A 20,530-nucleotide genomic window follows, 5' to 3' on the forward strand; every position below is an offset into this window, starting at 1 on the left:
CAGGAAAACTGAAACTTTAAGTAATTGATTAAAATAAAATTAGTTAAAATTTGAAGAAAAAAAGAGATTAGATTAGAAAACCTGTAAAACATTCTAGACAAATTTAAGGAAATTTCTACAATCGCAAAGAATTTTTTACAATCTAAGAAAAAGTAATATCTAAATTAGAAAAAAATATGACCAACCCCGAAAACCTAATTAGACCCCCTGTCCTAAATGCCCCCAACCCACCAACAGTAGCGAACCAGAGGTCTATGGACCAATATGTGACACAACTAGTTGACAGACTGTTTAGCGAACGAATAGACGGACGGAATACGTTTGAAGAAGACGAACTCATTAGCGGAAATAATAATTTAGGAGAATTAGACAAAATTCCCGACATAGTACGATGTCTACGGGAATTCACAGGAAATCCAGCAGACTATGGTTCCTGGAAGAAGAGCGTAGAACGTATACTAAACCTATACGAATCGATACGCGGCTCGGCAAAGTATTATGGCATTTTAAGTGTTATAAGAAATAAAATAATAGGACATGCAGACATAGTGTTAGAATCATACAACACACCTTTAAACTGGACGGCAATTTCTCGTTGTTTAAATACCCATTATGGAGACAAACGCGACTTACGAACACGAGAGTATCAAATGACATCTCTCACCCAAGGCCACCTTAGTATACAAGACTTCTACCAAAAAGTATACTCTAATTTTTCACTTATATTAAACAAAATTTCTTGCCTCGAAGCAGGAAGAGAATCGCGTAATCTACTGATATCTACTTATCGAGATAAAGCTCTCGATACCTTTATAAGAGGTTTGAATGGAGATTTACCTAGGCTTCTTGCAATGCGAGAACCTCAAGATCTCCCAGAAGCACTTCAACTCTGTATAAAACTGGAAAATCAAAATTTTAGATCAGGTTTTGTTCATAACAACTTCAACCCAAGGAAAAATAACATAGGGCAAACAGCACCTCCTATTCCACCACGACGATTTAACCAACTACCAAATCGCCAACCATTTTATCCCCTACTTACTAACTGGGCACAACCAGCCCACAGAAATTATACAGAATATCCTATCTATAGAGCACCCTTGCCACCAAAACATTTTCAGCAATATCCAAATAACCAACCACGTTTTCAAAGATTTAATGAGCATAATCAATCAGCACCTCCTCGACCGTTTGGTACAAAACCACTTCCAAAACCACAACCAATGGAAGTTGACCAGAGTATGCAGACTCGTCACATAAATTACATGAATCGACCAGCCCAACTTCAACAGTTTCAAGGAAAAAGGCCAGCACCTCATCCAAATGCAGACAAAAGGCAGCGAAACTTCAATATCGGGATAAAAGAATATGAAGACATGATGGAAGCAGCAATTAACCCAGAATTCGATCAACCACTTTCAGAATATACAGACCCATATCAAACGGAATACTACGAAGGAAATCAAAACCAGAATACCCACATCGATACCGCGGAAGAATTTGATTTCACAGACGTTCATTTTTTAAGAATGAGCGGCTCTTCATTACCGTATATTGAAAGCATATTAAGTAATGGAGAGATTATCAAAATATTGATAGACACCGGTTCTAACAAAAATTACGTACAACCACACCTTGCGAAAAAAGTAATAGAAAATAAAAATCCGTTTTATGCATTTTCCGTAGGAGGAAACATAAAAATAACCCACCATACATTTGCAAACCTTTTTGGAGTGAAAGACCCCCCTATAAAATTCTTTATCTTGCCCACACTAAAATCTTTTCACGCAATAATTGGCAATGACTCTCTAATACAGTTAGATGCCGTAATACACACAAAAGGCAATTTCATGTTAGTAAAAAACAGTATAAAAATAAAATTAAAACAACAATATTCACAGGACGTAAATCTCATAAATATCAGATCAGACCATATGACTCACTCTCAAAAAGAAATTATCCGAAAGTTAGCAGTTGGCTACCAAACACTTTTTAGTGAACCAAACGAGAAACTACCATTCACCACAACAGTAAAAGGCGAAATCCGCACCACAACAAATAGCCCCGTTTACACCAGATGTTACCCATACCCAATGTGCCTTAAGGACCAAGTAGGAAAACAAATAGAAGAATACCTACGAGATGGTATTATCCGACCATCGAGATCTCCATACAACTCACCCGTATGGGTTGTTCCCAAAAAAATGGACGCATCGGGAGAAAAAAAATATCGTATGGTAATTGACTATAGGAAATTAAACCTAGTCACAATACCTGACAGGTACCCAATACCAGAAATAAACGAAGTACTTTCCCAACTTGGCAAAAATAAATTCTTTTCCGTATTAGATTTGAAAAGTGGTTTCCACCAGATCCCTTTAAAAGAAACGGATATTGAAAAGACAGCATTTTCAGTGAACAACGGAATATACGAGTTCACACGGCTTCCCTTCGGACTTAAGAATGCTCCTTCTATCTTTCAAAGGACGCTTGACGACATTCTAAGAGACCACATAGGGAAAAGATGTTATGTCTATATAGACGACATCATCATATTCAGTAAAGATGAGGAAACTCATCTTAACGACATAGAATTAGTTTTCGACACGTTAGACAAAGCCAATTTGAAAATACAATTGGACAAGTGCGAATTTCTAAAATCAGAAGTCGAATTCTTAGGCTTCATAATATCTGGGAATGGTATAAAAACCAATCCAAAAAAGGTGGAGGCAATAATAAATTTCCCAGTTCCTCAAACCCTAAAAGATCTTCGTTCCTTTTTAGGACTATCAGGGTATTACCGTCGTTTTATAAAGGACTACGCCAATTTAGCGAAGCCTTTAACACTCCTTCTAAGAGGGGAAGAAGGACGAGTTTCCAAAAACCATTCAAAAAAAGTTTCCATCACTTTAAACCCAAAAGCAATGGAGGCATTTGAAAAACTCAAATTATCCCTCACTGCAAAAGATGTGATGCTCAACTACCCCGACTATACCAAGGAATTCCAATTAACTACAGACGCATCCAATCACGCCATTGGAGCAGTTCTGGCACAAAATGACAGACCAATAATGTTTATATCACGGACTTTGACAAAAACTGAAGAACATTACGCCACCAATGAAAAGGAGATGCTTGCGATCATATGGGCTCTAAATAATTTGCGAAATTACCTCTACGGATCAGTTAAAGTAAAAATATATACAGATCACCAACCACTTACTTACGCCCTCAGCAACAAAAATAATAACACCAAAATGAAAAGATGGAAAGCAATCCTTGAAGAGTACAATTACGAACTGTTGTACAAACCAGGAAAATCGAACGTCGTTGCCGATGCCCTATCTAGACCACCTCAAATTAATATCCTACCTACTTCTAATAATGATGACAACAATTCGCTTAGTGCAACTGTACATTCCGACGAAAGTTCCTCCCATCAATTAATTCCAGCAGTGGAAGCACCAATAAATGTATTCAAAAACCAACTATGGCTCCTAACAGGAGAAGAACCCAGTTACCAGTTTAAAATTCCTTTCCCCACCTTCCATAGACACATTATTATACAACGTGAGTACACACGTGATAACATCATTTCAATTTTCAAGAGATATCTAAATCCTACAGTAATTAATGGACTTTTCACATCCGAAGCCATAATGGCGAAAGTTCAAGAAATATACCCCCTTCATTTCAGTAACAGTAAAATTCGATTTACACAGACCAAAGTTAAAGACTTAACAGATGAAACTGAACAAGAAAACGAAATACTAAAGGAACATAAGCGAGCACACCGAAACCCTCAAGAAAACAAACTTCAACTAATACAAAAATTTTATTTTCCTAATATGAAAGCGAAGATAACAACCATAACCAAACAATGTAAGATTTGCAAGGAACACAAATACGACCGTCACCCAAACAAACCCCAATTAGCTGAAACACCTATCCCACAATACCCAGGTGAAATAATCCACATAGACATATACAGAACCGAAAAAAATCTAGTTCTCACAGCAGTAGATAAATTTTCTAAATACGCGCAAACGAGGATCATACAATCCAAAGCAATAGAAGACATCAGAGAGCCGTTGAGACAAATCATTTTCGCCTTCGGCGTACCCAAACACATAATAGTAGACAATGAGAAATCTCTTAATTCTGCATCAATCTATTTCATGCTTGAAGACCAATTGGGCATTCAAGTGTATAAAACCCCACCATATGCCAGTACAGTAAACGGACAAGTGGAACGTTTTCATTCTACTCTTTCTGAAATAATGAGATGTCTGAAAACAGACCGAATTCACAGATCCTTCATAGAACTTCTTGACAGATCAGTATATGAATACAACTACTCCATCCACTCAACAACAGGGAAAAGACCGATTGAAGTATTCTTTGGAAGAAGAGTTTCAACAACCCCAGAACAATATGAAATTGCTAGACAGGAAAACATAGAAGCACTCAGACAGAAACAAACAAAAGATTTGGAATCACATAATAAAAAAAGGAACCCACAAAAAACTTATTCTCCAGGTGATGCAATATATGTAAAAATCAATAAACGCTTAGGATCGAAACTAACTGCTAGATACAGAAAAGAAATTGTTAAGGAAGACAAAGGAAGTGTAGTCATAACAGAAACAGGACGGACAGTATACAAAGCCAATATAAGGACCTAAAACAAATTTTTTCCCCCTTTTCTATATTCCCACTTTAGATTATATTTTCAAATGACAAACGCAGGATTTCGAATAATTGACTATACGAACGCACAATTAGTTACATTTAATACAGGATGGACAAGACTACAAACTGGAACATATAGGATCGTACACGTTATTAACTTAGACGAATACCAAGAAACCTAGGACTACCTTAACACTACCATACAGCAAAAAATAATTGACACTAACCCGCTCCTTCCTTTCCTAAAACACGAAGTTGAAAACATCCAGAACAATTTGGATAAATTAAAAACACAACCAAAGCATAATAAAAATAAACGCTCAACTAAAACATTAGGCACTGCTTGGAAATGACTTGCAGGAAGCCCAGATTATGACGACTTTAGAATCTTAAGTGAAAAAATCAATAATGCATTGGAAAACAGTAATGATCAAATAATTATAAATAGAGTACTAAGTGAAAGAATAAAAAACATTACAGAACAATCTAATAAAATACTAAGTGCATTAAAAGATAATGAAAACATACAGCATAATGTAGCTGTTAATATTAAGTATAAGCTAGATATAATAAAGGAAGATATTGCTAACATAAATTACGCCATTCATTGGGCAAAAACAGGCACAGTAAATTCTTACATTTTTTCAAATAACGAAATAAATTTAATAAAAAGTATTCATGAAAATCAAAATAACCCCTTTAATAATATAGACGAAGCCTTAGAATTTTCTAACGTTAATGTAGCTTCAAATAACTCAGTAATATTATATGTAGTAAATATTCCCTTAACCAATAGAAATACATGCGAATCATTACTAATAAAACCAATAAAAAAGGGAAACAAAATAAATAAAATACAATTCGAAGAAATTTTAATATGTGAAAATTAAATATTTGGAAAAAGAAATGAGTGCGAAAAGCATAACACATTAGAAATATGTAATGATAAGGACATTATTGACATAAGCAACTCCTCGTGCATACCAAACCTACTCAACAGTCATCCAACTAACTGTACAACAATCAACAACCAACACGTATCCGCAATAGAAGCCATTTTACCAGGAATACTATTTTTAAACCAATACGAAGGGTCAGTCACATTGGACAATGAAGAAATGCGACTCAATGGATCATATGCGATCCAATTCCAAAATTACACAGTTATCATCGACAACCAGCAATACATTTTCAACGGAATAACAGCAAACAACCCACTTCCTGCTATTCTCCAGCCCAGCAATACAATAAACCCAGAGGAAGAAATTCTAAGTCTTGAAATGATGAAGGAATTGCATTTAAAAAACCTTAAGCACATTGAAGAAGCAAAAAGAAGAACCTTAATATCAACAGTAACAAATTTTGGCGTATCCAGCCTATTACTAGTTCTAATAATAGGGCTAATGATGAAATTTAGACCAATAAAGGAAAATAAATTAATCGGAAAATACGTAAAACAAATACCATTGGAGAGAATGAAAACTACACAAGAAGAGGCTAACACACAGTCAACAGAATACGATGACCACACGAATAATACAGCACCATATTTCAACTACAACACGTAACGCTCGAGGACGATCGCTTTTAAGAGGGGAAGAGTTAATGCAACATTTATTCATATTTCAATATTTAGTCAGCATATTTAACCAAGTTCGTTGTACTGATTTCGTATTTCAATATTTAGTTATTTCATATCAGTTATCATATTTCAATATTTAGTCAGCATATTTCATGACTGCTTACATTGCAGCTAAATGCTTATAAATCATTTATGCTTACTTTACTGTGCCAAATAATAGAAATCCTGATCAATAAATAAATATGTAAACCAGCATAAGAAATGCTGATCAACAAATAATTATATAAACCAGCATAAGAAATGCTGATCAACAAATAAATATGTAAACCAGCATAAGAAATGCTGATCAACAAATAATTATATAAACCAGCATAAGAAATGCTGATCAATAAATAAATATGTAAACCAGCATAAGAAATGCTGATCAACAAATAAACATGTAAACCAGCATAAGAAATGCTGATCAACAAATAAATATGTAAACCAGCATAAGAAATGCTGATCAATAAATAAATATGTAAACCAGCATAAGAAATGCTGATCAACAAATAAATATGTAAACCAGCATAAGAAATGCTGATCAATAAGAATCATGTAAACCAGCTTAAGACTATTTATAAGAGGTATTGCAATTTTAAGTATCAGTGTAAAAAGATAATTGAATGAATAAAGAGCTCAGCTCTTAAATATTTTTTAAAAACTAAAATAAATTTATAATTTATTAACTTATATGCGCGTTTGCTTTTGCATGTCCAAAGGAACGATTTTTCATATGCAGATATTTATTTTATTGAGCTGAACGAATATATTGATATTGTAATGAAAACCTGTCAATTATATTATTGGTATATGTTTCTTTAAGATCCTCTTACCAAATAAATATTGTTATCCTTAAGAAAATGAAATACTATTTTTTTTAATTTTAATTTTTTATTTTTATTCACAAGTAATTTAAGTAATCTTATATGTACATGTATATATATTACAATGCTATAAATAATAGGTATTTACATTTCCTGAAATGAAAAAAAAAATATAAAATTGAGAAAGCACGAATTACGAAATTGTTCTCATACTATAACAATTTCTCACACGACTTCGATATTGACATCGATTAAGTCATTGCGATTTACCTGATTTTTAAAACACTACTCTCAATCCATCATGATTAAGAAAAAATTGTAGTGCTTAAAAATCTAGGCTCGGGTGCTAGCTGAAAGAGAAGAAAAAATAAAAAAGAAACCTGTAAAATAGACTAAAAAATAGAGAAAACCTGAAACGGAAAATACCTGTAAAATATATAAATAAAAAAAAACCTGCAATATAGAAAAGTGGAAAACCCTGAAATAAAAGAATAGGTATCATCATATGCAAAAGATAGCTAATAGATTATTAATTACCTGTGTGAACGGCGAATCTCTTTTCGTGGGGCCCTGGCTTACAACCTACTTACAACCTACAGCTTTTTTAATTTATTTTGTAGTTTTCTTTCTTTGACTTTATTGACCTCATTTCGCAAGAGCCACTTTGCATTCTTGAATAAAAGGACAGTTAAGAGAAAATCTAATAGCTTCTCGCGATGATCTCTACACTCGCCAGATCCTACAAACCAGTCGGGAAACACTTTTTGTGTTTTTTCTTTTAGAGCGGACAACATTAAACACCTAAGACCTGCAATGTGGGCATATTTTGCGAAGAGCTGACGGTACCACACCATTTGGAGTCGACACACTTCGAAAACCCTGTCTTCAGGATTGACAAGCCTTATATCGCTGTCATCCGTGAAGTTTTTTGATCTTATCAGGGCTTCTGAATGCAACTTCAGCTCCCCTTTTGTTTTCGTCATGGCGTGGGTGCACTTTTCACATTTTAACTTGGACAGCATTTTCTGGTAAATACCATAGCCTGTGAAGTAACGCTGCACTTGTACCTCAGCTTCATTACTTTCTTCAGCAAAATGTATGTCTTCCACATCAATCTCTTCTAAAACGAGATCCTCATTTCGCTGGTCTCCTACCTCTGTCTCAAGATGACGATCCTCGGGGCCTATATACCAATCTAAATTTAAATCGTCATCATCTGTACAATTAGAACCTTTCTTCTCAAATCTCTGGCGTAAAATTTTCATTGAGATCAGTCGCGCAACTATGTATTGAATTTCGTGAGCTGAGGGATGGGTATTCATACCCTGACTAGCTCGTATGCGATAAAAAAGTTTTCTAACGCATCTTGATTCATTTTCCCGGTGAAAATAAATTTGAGGGAGCTGTGCTCAATGAAAAGTTCCTCGCATAACATTTGCATCGCTGAAATCGTTATGCGGAAACCTTCGATGCACTGCACGCGTGCGTTTTCCGGCAACTGGAATGACCGCAAAAAATCTAGATGTTCATTCAATCTATCAATTTTTTTGCTGTCACCCCGCCTAATCGGACATTTTGAAGGATTTTTCGACTGGAATCTTTTTGCATCCAATTCATCGAACAGATCATTCATTTTTTTAACGAACATCTGTGTGGGCTTAGCGCATTTTATCACGTAGTCGTCACTGCCTAATAAATTTTGGGACAAGGCCATGTCGATACCAGAGGCTACCGAATTGCTCAGGACCTGAGTCGCGCGTGAAACGCTCATTTTATCCATAAAATTGGGATATATATGGGCCTCCGTTAGTTTCGGACAAATTTTAAAATGGGGATTCATTTGATCTATATCAAACAATTTTTCAATCACCTTGAAGCTTGTCACTCCATCTGATGTTAAGATGTCATATTTCATCAAGGTATTTCGGACGGACTTTATCAAGTGACAGTAATCGAACATGCAAAAAATTTTTGTGCCTTCGTGCACGTAAAAGGGGCTATCCTCATAAATCCCCAAAGATTTAAAGATACTACTGTTGGAGGGCCCTTGATCACAAACTATACCTTTCAAATTTAACCCCATTTTTTTTAGTTGTGCGACATTTTTGTCCAAAATGGACATCAATGTCTCCGTACGTATACCACCACTGGAGATATAATACGAAAACACGTATTTCCATTTGGAGCACAATCCCTTAACTATAAAAACTAAACATTTATTCCCAATTTTGTTTTCGCGTTGACCTTCCCCATGGTCTACAAACCCATCGATAACATCTCTAGCTGTATTATAGCTCAAGTCCGACTTGATGATAATTTCATCGAATAATAGAACGCTTATGCGTTCGGTGTCGGACATATTTGAAACAATTTTTTCTAAATTATCACAGACATTGGCATCGAACCCCGGAACAACATATTTGATGGGGCGCCAACGCGAAAGGGATGATTTATGGGGCAAAGCAAAACCTAGATCGTCACGCATAAACGTATATGCTTTGGAGGACATATAATTGATGTTTTGGGCCAATGCCTTTTCCTCCTCGCTATAACGATTTTTTTGGCCACTGACGATCATTCTTGCGAAAGTTACAGCATCACTGCTTGAAGTTTCTTCCGCAAGAACTGCACGAGTACACAAATATTTATATTTTTGCAGTAGCTTCTCATTTTCTGCTTCTAACTCTTGAATTCTTTTTTTTAATTTTATTTCATTGCTCCGATAATAACGAGCAGCCTGAGCAAATCGTTCGCTACTGCTTGTGATTTCTAAGTCCTCACAGATGTTTTTGTTTTTGGGTACCTGCCTTGTTTCCTCTAGCATAGAATATTTTGCGAATTCTTCTAACGTGAGATCATTTGCTACACCTACACCTACTGTACGATTTACGTACACTTTAGTAACGGGCGGGCAAACCCAATCAGAGCCAGTACTAGGTGAGCGACTTCTAGTAACTGGCTCTAATCTTAAAGATGGAACAGCCCCATCTAAAACTTTATAACGAGTTACTTGCTCTGGACTAAAGTGGCGCTTACAAACATATAGCCTGTCAGAATCTGCTGGTTGCACGTTGCAAGCCAGGGCCCAACTATTTCGAGCCTCTCCGCGTCGAGGAAATTCGTACAACGTATGACCCTTTTCCACCACGCATCCTACCACGCAACAGCTCCGTTGCTTCTTTGGAATTGTACAGCTGTATGTAGGGTCATCGTCGTGCCCTATTAAGAAAATTTATTTTATAATATAATATAAACGTATAATATTTCAAAGAAGGTTATAGGCATGTTTTTATGATGGAACTCTCTTCCCACAGCCCCCAGGCCGCGCCACTACTCTCATTCATCACTAATAATCGAATATTGCTGAATGTACTTTAAATCTCTTCCTATTAGTCCCTACTCCTACTACTACTATTTTTACCTTACTTTCCTTTTAATACTTATCTTTACTACTATCTGTAATTTTAATTTTAATTTTGATTTTACTGTTAATCTTTTTATGTAAACTATTCTTAAGGTCAATCATTGTAAAAATAACCTATGGTTGTATGTTTTGACTTAGTAATAATAAATAATAATAAATAAATAATATTTGCTTAAATTTAATCTAAAAACTCTTAGTTTTCCCTATTTCCCACTATTTATAGCACACTCTAGACTTCATAATCCGCATAAGCTGTTCAAATGCAAAGTTCAAAAACGGTTTGAGATAGAAAATTAATAAAAATAATTTTGCTTGATATTTTTCTGATTGGTTGTTTTGATTTTATTCAACAAGGCATAGTAACGGATGCCGGGTATTGTAATATTATGGTTATTAATAAAAAATTATTTTCTATGAAATATATGCACATACACATTCAAAAATAATTTAAATTTCTTAACTTCCTCCACTTTCCTGCCTCAAAACTCTAATGCTACCAGTTAGCAAACCTCACCCTCAATAAAACCTATCCACCCTAATATTATATCAAATGTATGCAATAAAACCTATCCACCCTAATATTATATCAAATGCATGCAATACATATGTAGGTATGTGTGTTTGATATTCTTGTAGGTTCGCTTTAGCAAAATATAAAAACACACATACCTACTTATGTATTGTGCAAAAACTTACCTAAACGAAGGGTGGGGATGGCACCCTTTTTCAAACATTGTCCCCCCACAACACATGCCTCAAAGTGTTTTACACACACAAATGAGTTGTGGGGTGGAAGATGTTCCGTCCTGGCAATATTCAAATTCTGCCTCCATTTGTCTGCTATTATGGGGTCCTGTGGGAAAGAAAATAATTTCACTTCACTGTTTTTTAAATAACACCCGCGCACACGACACGTTCTGCTCATTTTTAAATCGAAAAAGTTTAAAAAAATTCGGAAAATCGACAGCGTTTGAAAATTGCGCGACGTTAATCAAAAGTTTTTCTCAAACTAAAGTTCATTAGACTCTTTTAGTTTGACATGGAAATTTTGGCGCAAATTACGCAAAATCAATTCAAATTCAAAAATGAATTTTCATGCAAATAAAGAGACAAAAAGCGCCTGTAACCTAACTTTGGCACAAAACGGAAAGTTTCCAAAAAAAAAGCTCTTAATTCTCAAAGGCTGTTAAATTTCTGCAGTTGAGCACATTTCTGTTAACGTTCTCTGAAAAATGTCGCTGTTGTGTACCACGCGCGCAAAACGAGTACCCCTGAAAAGTGCTGCCTTTTCAGTCATTGAGAATTCTCTATATTTAACGTTCTCTGCTGGATGTGTGTAAATGCTTAACCTTCTATCTATAAAAATTGCGCAAGTTCTATCTGAACAACAAAAGCTGTATTATTTTGTATCCGATCTGCGGAACGCACTAGCTAATTCACGGAATTACGTGGAGAGGAACAACACAAAGTAACATGCTTGAGTTGATATAATCGGTTTGAGTAGAAGCGCTTAACTATACGCGATCAGAACATAAAATTACCAAATATTTTATTTAGCATTAAAAATATATACACTGCTGGTCTTAGGTTAGACGCAACATCGTTTTTTTTAAACAAAATCAATTATTTATTATCATGCTTGTTCTAATAGTCCAAAATGCTTTTCTTATCAAAGTGCGAATCTTGTTCGAAAAAATATGCTGACAGCTGGTTGATTTGCGAAAAAATAACTGTACTACGGAGATTATAGAAAGTTCTATGGCAATCACACGTGTTTTCGGTTGGTCATTGAATTAGATGCAGCTTAAATTTCTTCGTATTGCGTGGACAAGTGTAAACTTTCGTATTGAAAAAAATATCAAAAATAAACAAATAAAGTGTTTTCGAGCTACATTTGAAGAAAAAAATGGGAAAAGCTGCTGTTATGAGCTTATTGGAACGTCCAAAAGTAGACTTTCTTCACTCGCAAGGACTGTCCAATCGGCAAATTGCCAAACAAATAAATCGCAGCTCCAGAACTGTTGACAGATATTTGAAGGATCCAGAGGCATATGGAAATAACTTCAAAGGGGGAAAAGGCACTATCAAAACAAGCAGTACGCCAAATTGTTAGAATTGCTTCGAATTCGTCTAAATCTGCTGCTAAGATCAAGGAATTGGCCGGAGTAAAAGCGAGCTTATCAACTGTTCAGCGTACGATCAGAAATGCAGAACACCTGAAGCGTCTAAAATTCAAGAAAAACCCCCTTTGAATGCAATATGCAAAGAAAACCGGCTTCAATTCGCGAAAGAATACATGACGTGGACTGTCCAATCTGACACTTGACTAAATGATTGGCGTTCAGTTATTTTACTGATGAAAAACGTTTTAATTTAGATGGCCCTGATGGATTTCAATATTATTATCACGATTTGGGGAAAGATGATCTATATTTAAGTCGCCACCATAGCCGAGAAGGGGGAATAATGGTGTGGGGTGATATCACGTTTTATGGAACAGTTGACTTGATTTTTATTTTATTATTTTTTTATTTTTATTTGATGAACGGCGATCGTTTCAAAACATTGTTGGAGTCCGTATTTCCAAAATTAAAAGATCTCTTTGGACCAATTCCTTGGATTTTTCAACAAGACAATGCTACTATTCATAACTCTCGAGTAGTAAAATCTTTTATTTCGAGTCAAAACGTTAATATCATGACCTGGCCACCATATTCTCCAGATCTTAACGTAATTGAAAATGTTTGGGGCTGGCTAACACGATAGGTATACGAAGGAAGAAAGCAATACGAAGATAAGGAAACATTAACTGCAGATAGTAAACGTGCTTGGAGCGAGATTTCCTTGAACTACATAGATTCCTTGTATCATTCTATGAAGGACCGGATTTATGAAGTTATTACTAACAAAGGAGGGAGTACTCATTACTGAAATTATTATTTTTTTATTTCAAATAAATCAAATAGTAATTTAAGTTAAAATCCAAATACTGTTCTTATAAAAATTTAAAGGCCAAAGTGCGTCTATTCCAATGACCAAGAAAAATTCGCCTTATTTTGAGTAGCTTTAAGAAAATGTTTGAAAAACACAATTTTGTTGAATGTGTATAATCATTTGAATATTATATTTAAAGTATAATTAAATAAGAAATGTTTTTGCATATCAACTTATTTTTTATCGTCCTTTAATAAATAAATATGAAGCAAAGTTGTATGCAATTAAACGTGCGTCTAACCTAAGACCAGCAGTGTATTTAACGAATAATTCTTCGGAACTACTCACTTAGTTTTGGTTCTTGTTCACAAATTTTACAAACAGAACATACATTTTGACAGATGACACCAGCAAAAAATTTAACCGGTTGTCCCACGACAGTCGGTTCTACGTAACCGGAACGACCCGGATTTATATCTGACAAAGGACTGTCACAGCAGCAGCATTTCTCGTATTCGCATGGGAAATGTTTATACTGCTACAACAACAACATAACCAGTTGTGATTGTTGTTGGCCAGATACAAATAATTTAAATTAAAATTGAAATTAATATATTATAAATTAAATAATTAAATTTTTTGAAGCAAGGCACAATAAGCCAATACTAAAATCTAAGTAATAAAACATAAACTAAACAATTCGATATTCCGGAATACTTCCCAAGTGTTGTGTTTTGTTAGTTCTCACGAACATCGAATTGACAAATACCGAGGTGATAGGCGTGGTCAAGTGCCAAGCATTTCGATATGGCATCAACTGTTTTGGGTTGACATCAATCTACTTCTTTGATCTCAATTTATAAGTACAATATTTATATATGTATGCCATGAACATTTATTAAAACATACTTAAATATCGGTGAATTTCAATTGCTGTTATATATATTTAAGCAATTCAGTCTATGTTGTTGTTTTATGGTGAAAAATGCGATCACCACGTGCAGAGAACGTTAAATATAGAGACTTTTCAAGGGTACATACAACCATAGGTTATTTTTACAATGATTGACCTTAAGAATAGTTTACATAAAAAGATTAACAGTAAAATCAAAATTAAAATTAAAATTACAGATAGTAGTAAAGATAAAGTATTAAAAGGAAAGTAAGGTAAAAATAGTAGTAGTAGGAGTAGGGACTAATAGGAAGAGATTTAAAGTACATTCAGCAATATTCGATTATTAGTGATGAATGAGAGTAGTGGCGCGGCCTGGGGGCTGTGGGAAGGGAGTTCCATCATAAAAACATGCCTATAACCTTCTTTGAAATATTATACGTTTATATTTTATTATAAAATAAATTTTCTTAATAGGGCACGACGATGACCCTACATACAGCTGTACAATTCCAAAGAAGCAACGGAGCTGTTGCGTGGTAGGATGCGTGGTGGAAAAGGGTCATACGTTGTACGAATTTCCTCGACGCGGAGAGGCTCGAAATAGTTGGGCCCTGGCTTGCAACGTGCAACCAGCAGATTCTGACAGGCTATATGTTTGTAAGCGCCACTTTAGTCCAGAGCAAGTAACTCGTTATAAAGTTTTAGATGGGGCTGTTCCATCTTTAAGATTAGAGCCAGTTACTAGAAGTCGCTCACCTAGTACTGGCTCTGATTGGGTTTGCCCGCCCGTTACTAAAGTGTACGTAAATCGTACAGTAGGTGTAGGTGTAGCAAATGATCTCACGTTAGAAGAATTCGCAAAATATTCTATGCTAGAGGAAACAAGGCAGGTACCCAAAAACAAAAACATCTGTGAGGACTTAGAAATCACAAGCAGTAGCGAACGATTTGCTCAGGCTGCTCGTTATTATCGGAGCAATGAAATAAAATTAAAAAAAAGAATTCAAGAGTTAGAAGCAGAAAATGAGAAGCTACTGCAAAAATATAAATATTTGTGTACTCGTGCAGTTCTTGCGGAAGAAACTTCAAGCAGTGACGCTGTAACTTTCGCAAGAATGATCGTCAGTGGCCAAAAAAATCGTTATAGCGAGGAGGAAAAGACATTGGCCCAAAACATCAATTATATGTCCTCCAAAGCATATACGTTTATGCGTGACGATCTAGGTTTTGCTTTGCCCCATAAATCATCCCTTTCGCGTTGGCGCCCCATCAAATATGTTGTTCCGGGGTTCGATGCCAATGTCTGTGATAATTTAGAAAAAATTGTTTCAAATATGTCCGACACCGAACGCATAAGCGTTCTATTATTCGATGAAATTATCATCAAGTCGGACTTGAGCTATAATAAAGCTAGAGATGTTATCGATGGGTTTGTAGACCATGGGGAAGGTCAACGCGAAAACAAAATTGGGAATAAATGTTTATTTTTTATAGTTAAGGGATTGTGCTCCAAATGGAAATACGTGTTTTCGTATTATATCTCCAGTGGTGGTATACGTACGGAGACATTGATGTCCATTTTGGACAAAAATGTCGCACAACTAAAAAAAATGGGGTTAAATTTGAAAGGTATAGTTTGCGATCAAGGGCCCTCCAACAGTAGTATCTTTAAATCTTTGGGGATTTATGAGGATAGCCCCTTTTACGTGCACGAAGGCACAAAAATTTTTTGCATGTTCGATTACTGCCACTTGATAAAGTCCGTCCGAAATACCTTGATGAAATATGACATCTTAACATCAGATGGAGTGACAAGCTTCAAGGTGATTGAAAAATTGTTTGATATAGATCAAATGAGTCCCCATTTTAAAATTTGTCCGAAACTAACGGAGGCCCATATATATCCCAATTTTATGGATAAAATGAGCGTTTCACGCGCGACTCAGGTCCTGAGCAATTCGGTAGCCTCTGGTATCGACATGGCCTTGTCCCAAAATTTATTAGGCAGTGACGACTACGTGATAAAATGCGCTAAGCCCACACAGATGTTCGTTAAAAAAATGAATGATCTGTTCGATGAATTGGATGCAAAAAGATTCCAGTCGAAAAATCCTTCAAAATGTCCGATTAGGCGGGGTGACAGCAAAAAAATGGATAGATTGAATGAACATCTAGATTTTTTGCGGTCATTCCAGTTGCCGGAAAACGCACGCGTGCAGTGCATCGAAGGTTTCCGCATAACGATTTCAGCGATGCAAATGTTATGCGAGGAACTTTTCATTGAGCACAGCTCCCTCAAAGTTATTTTCACCGGGAAAATGAATCAAGATGCGTTAGAAAACTTTTTCTATCGCATACGAGCTAGTCAGGGTATGAATACCCATCCCTCAGCTCACGAAATTCAATACATAGTTGCGCGACTGATCTCAATGAAAATTTTACGCCAGAGATTTGAGAAGAAAGGTTCTAATTGTACAGATGATGACGATTTAAATTTAGATTGGTATATAGGCCCCGAGGATCGTCATCTTGAGACAGAGGTAGGAGACCAGCGAAATGAGGATCTCGTTTTAGAAGAGATTGATGTGGAAGACATACATTTTGCTGAAGAAAGTAATGAAGCTGAGGTACAAGTGCAGCGTTACTTCACAGGCTATGGTATTTACCAGAAAATGCTGTCCAAGTTAAAATGTGAAAAGTGCACCCACGCCATGACGAAAACAAAAGGGGAGCTGAAGTTGCATTCAGAAGCCCTGATAAGATCAAAAAACTTCACGGATGACAGCGATTTAAGGCTTGTCAATCCTGAAGACAGGGTTTTCGAAGTGTGTCGACTCCAAATGGTGTGGTACCGTCAGCTCTTCGCAAAATATGCCCACATTGCAGGTCTTAGGTGTTTAATGTTGTCCGCTCTAAAAGAAAAAACACAAAAAGTGTTTCCCGACTGGTTTGTAGGATCTGGCGAGTGTAGAGATCATCGCGAGAAGCTATTAGATTTTCTCTTAACTGCCCTTTTATTCAAGAATGCAAAGTGGCTCTTGCGAAATGAGGTCAATAAAGTCAAAGAAAGAAAACTACAAAATAAATTAAAAAAGCTGTAGGTTGTAAGTAGGTTGTAAGCCAGGGCCCCACGAAAAGAGATTCGCCGTTCACACAGGTAATTAATAATCTATTAGCTATCTTTTGCATATGATGTTACCTATTCTTTTATTTCAGGGTTTTCCACTTTTCTATATTGCAGGTTTTTTTTTATTTATATATTTTACAGGTATTTTCCGTTTCAGGTTTTCTCTATTTTTTAGTCTATTTTACAGGTTTCTTTTTTATTTTTTCTTCTCTTTCAGCTAGCACCCGAGCCTAGATTTTTAAGCACTACAATTTTTTCTTAATCATGATGGATTGAGAGTAGTGTTTTAAAAATCAGGTAAATCGCAATGACTTAATCGATGTCAATATCGAAGTCGTGTGAGAAATTGTTATAGTATGAGAACAATTTCGTAATTCGTGCTTTCTCAATTTTATATTTTTTTTTTCATTTCAGGAAATGTAAATACCTATTATTTATAGCATTGTAATATATATACATGTACATATAAGATTACTTAAATTACTTGTGAATAAAAATAAAAAATTAAAATTAAAAAAAATAGTATTTCATTTTCTTAAGGATAACAATATTTATTTGGTAAGAGGATCTTAAAGAAACATATACCAATAATATAATTGACAGGATTTCATTACAATATCAATATATTCGTTCAGCTCAATAAAATAAATATCTGCATATGAAAAATCGTTCCTATGGACATGCAAAAGCAAACGCGCATATAAGTTAATAAATTATAAATTTATTTTAGTTTTTAAAAAATATTTAAGAGCTGAGCTCTTTATTCATTCAATTATCTTTTTACACTGATACTTAAAATTGCAATACCTCTTATAAATAGTCTTAAGCTGGTTTACATGATTCTTATTGATCAGCATTTCTTATGCTGGTTTACATATTTATTTGTTGATCAGCATTTCTTATGCTGGTTTACATATTTATTTATTGATCAGCATTTCTTATGCTGGTTTACATATTTATTTGTTGATCAGCATTTCTTATGCTGGTTTACATGTTTATTTGTTGATCAGCATTTCTTATGCTGGTTTACATATTTATTTATTGATCAGCATTTCTTATGCTGGTTTATATAATTATTTGTTGATCAGCATTTCTTATGCTGGTTTACATATTTATTTGTTGATCAGCATTTCTTATGCTGGTTTATATAATTATTTGTTGATCAGCATTTCTTATGCTGGTTTACATATTTATTTATTGATCAGGATTTCTATTATTTGGCACAGTAAAGTAAGCATAAATGATTTATAAGCATTTAGCTGCAATGTAAGCAGTCATGAAATATGCTGACTAAATATTGAAATATGATAACTGATATGAAATAACTAAATATTGAAATACGAAATCAGTACAACGAACTTGGTTAAATATGCTGACTAAATATTGAAATATGAATAAATGTTGCATTAACTCTTCCCCTCTTAAAAGCGATCGTCCTCGAGCGTTACGTGTTGTAGTTGAAATATGGTGCTGTATTATTCGTGTGGTCATCCTATTCTGTTGACTGTGTGTTAGCCTCTTCTTGTGTAGTTTTCATTCTCTCCAATGGTATTTGTTTTACGTATTTTCCGATTAATTTATTTTCCTTTATTGGTCTAAATTTCATAATTAGCCCTATTATTAGAACTAGTAATAGGCTGGATACGCCAAAATTTGTTACTGTTGATATTAAGGTTCTTCTTTTTGCTTCTTCAATGTGCTTAAGGTTTTTTAAATGCAATTCCTTCATCATTTCAAGACTTAGAATTTCTTCCTCTGGGTTTATTGTATTGCTGGGCTGGAGAATAGCAGGAAGTGGGTTGTTTGCTGTTATTCCGTTGAAAATGTATTGCTGGTTGTCGATGATAACTGTGTAATTTTGGAATTGGATCGCATATGATCCATTGAGTCGCATTTCTTCATTGTCCAATGTGACTGACCCTTCGTATTGGTTTAAAAATAGTATTCCTGGTAAAATGGCTTCTATTGCGGATACGTGTTGGTTGTTGATTGTTGTACAGTTAGTTGGATGACTGTTGAGTAGGTTTGGTATGCACGAGGAGTTGCTTATGTCAATAATGTCCTTATCATTACATATTTCTAATGTGTTATGCTTTTCCCACTCATTTCTTTTTCCAAATATTTTATTTTCACATATTAAAATTTCTTCGAATTGTATTTTATTTATTTTGTTTCCCTTTTTTATTGGTTTTATTAGTAATGATTCGCATGTATTTCTATTGGTTAAGGGAATATTTACTACATATAATATTACTGAGTTATTTGAAGCTACATTAACGTTAGAAAATTCTAAGGCTTCGTCTATATTATTAAAGGGGTTATTTTGATTTTCATGAATACTTTTTATTAAATTTATTTCGTTATTTGAAAAAATGTAAGAATTTACTGTGCCTGTTTTTGCCCAATGAATGGCGTAATTTATGTTAGCAATATCTTCCTTTATTATATCTAGCTTATACTTAATATTAACAGCTACATTATGCTGTATGTTTTCATTATCTTTTAATGCACTTAGTATTTTATTAGATTGTTCTGTAATGTTTTTTATTCTTTCACTTAGTACTTTATTTATAATTATTTGATCATTACTGTTTTCCAATGCATTATTGATTTTTTCACTTAAGATTCTAAAGTCGTCATAATCTGGGCTTCCTGCAAGCCATTTCCAAGCAGTGCCTAATATTTTAATTGAGCGTTTATTTTTATTATGTTTTGGTTGTGTTTTTAATTTATCCAAATTGTTCTGGATGTTTTCAACTTCGTGTTTTAGGAAAGGAAGGAGTGGGTTAGTGTTAATTATTTTTTGCTATATGGTAGTGTTAAGGTAGTCTAAGGTCTCTTGGTATTCGTCTAAGTTAATAACGTGTACGATCCTATTTCCAGTTCCAGTTTGTAGTCTTGTCCATCCTGTATTAAATGTAACTAATTGTGCGTTCGTATAGTCAATTATTCGAAATCCTGCGTTTGTCATTTGAAAATATAATCTAAAGTGGGAATATAGAAAAGGGGGAAA

The sequence above is a fragment of the Anastrepha ludens genome, chromosome 5 (assembly GCF_028408465.1).
Source record: "Anastrepha ludens isolate Willacy chromosome 5, idAnaLude1.1, whole genome shotgun sequence".
In the NCBI taxonomy this organism is placed as follows: Eukaryota; Metazoa; Arthropoda; class Insecta; order Diptera; family Tephritidae; genus Anastrepha; species Anastrepha ludens.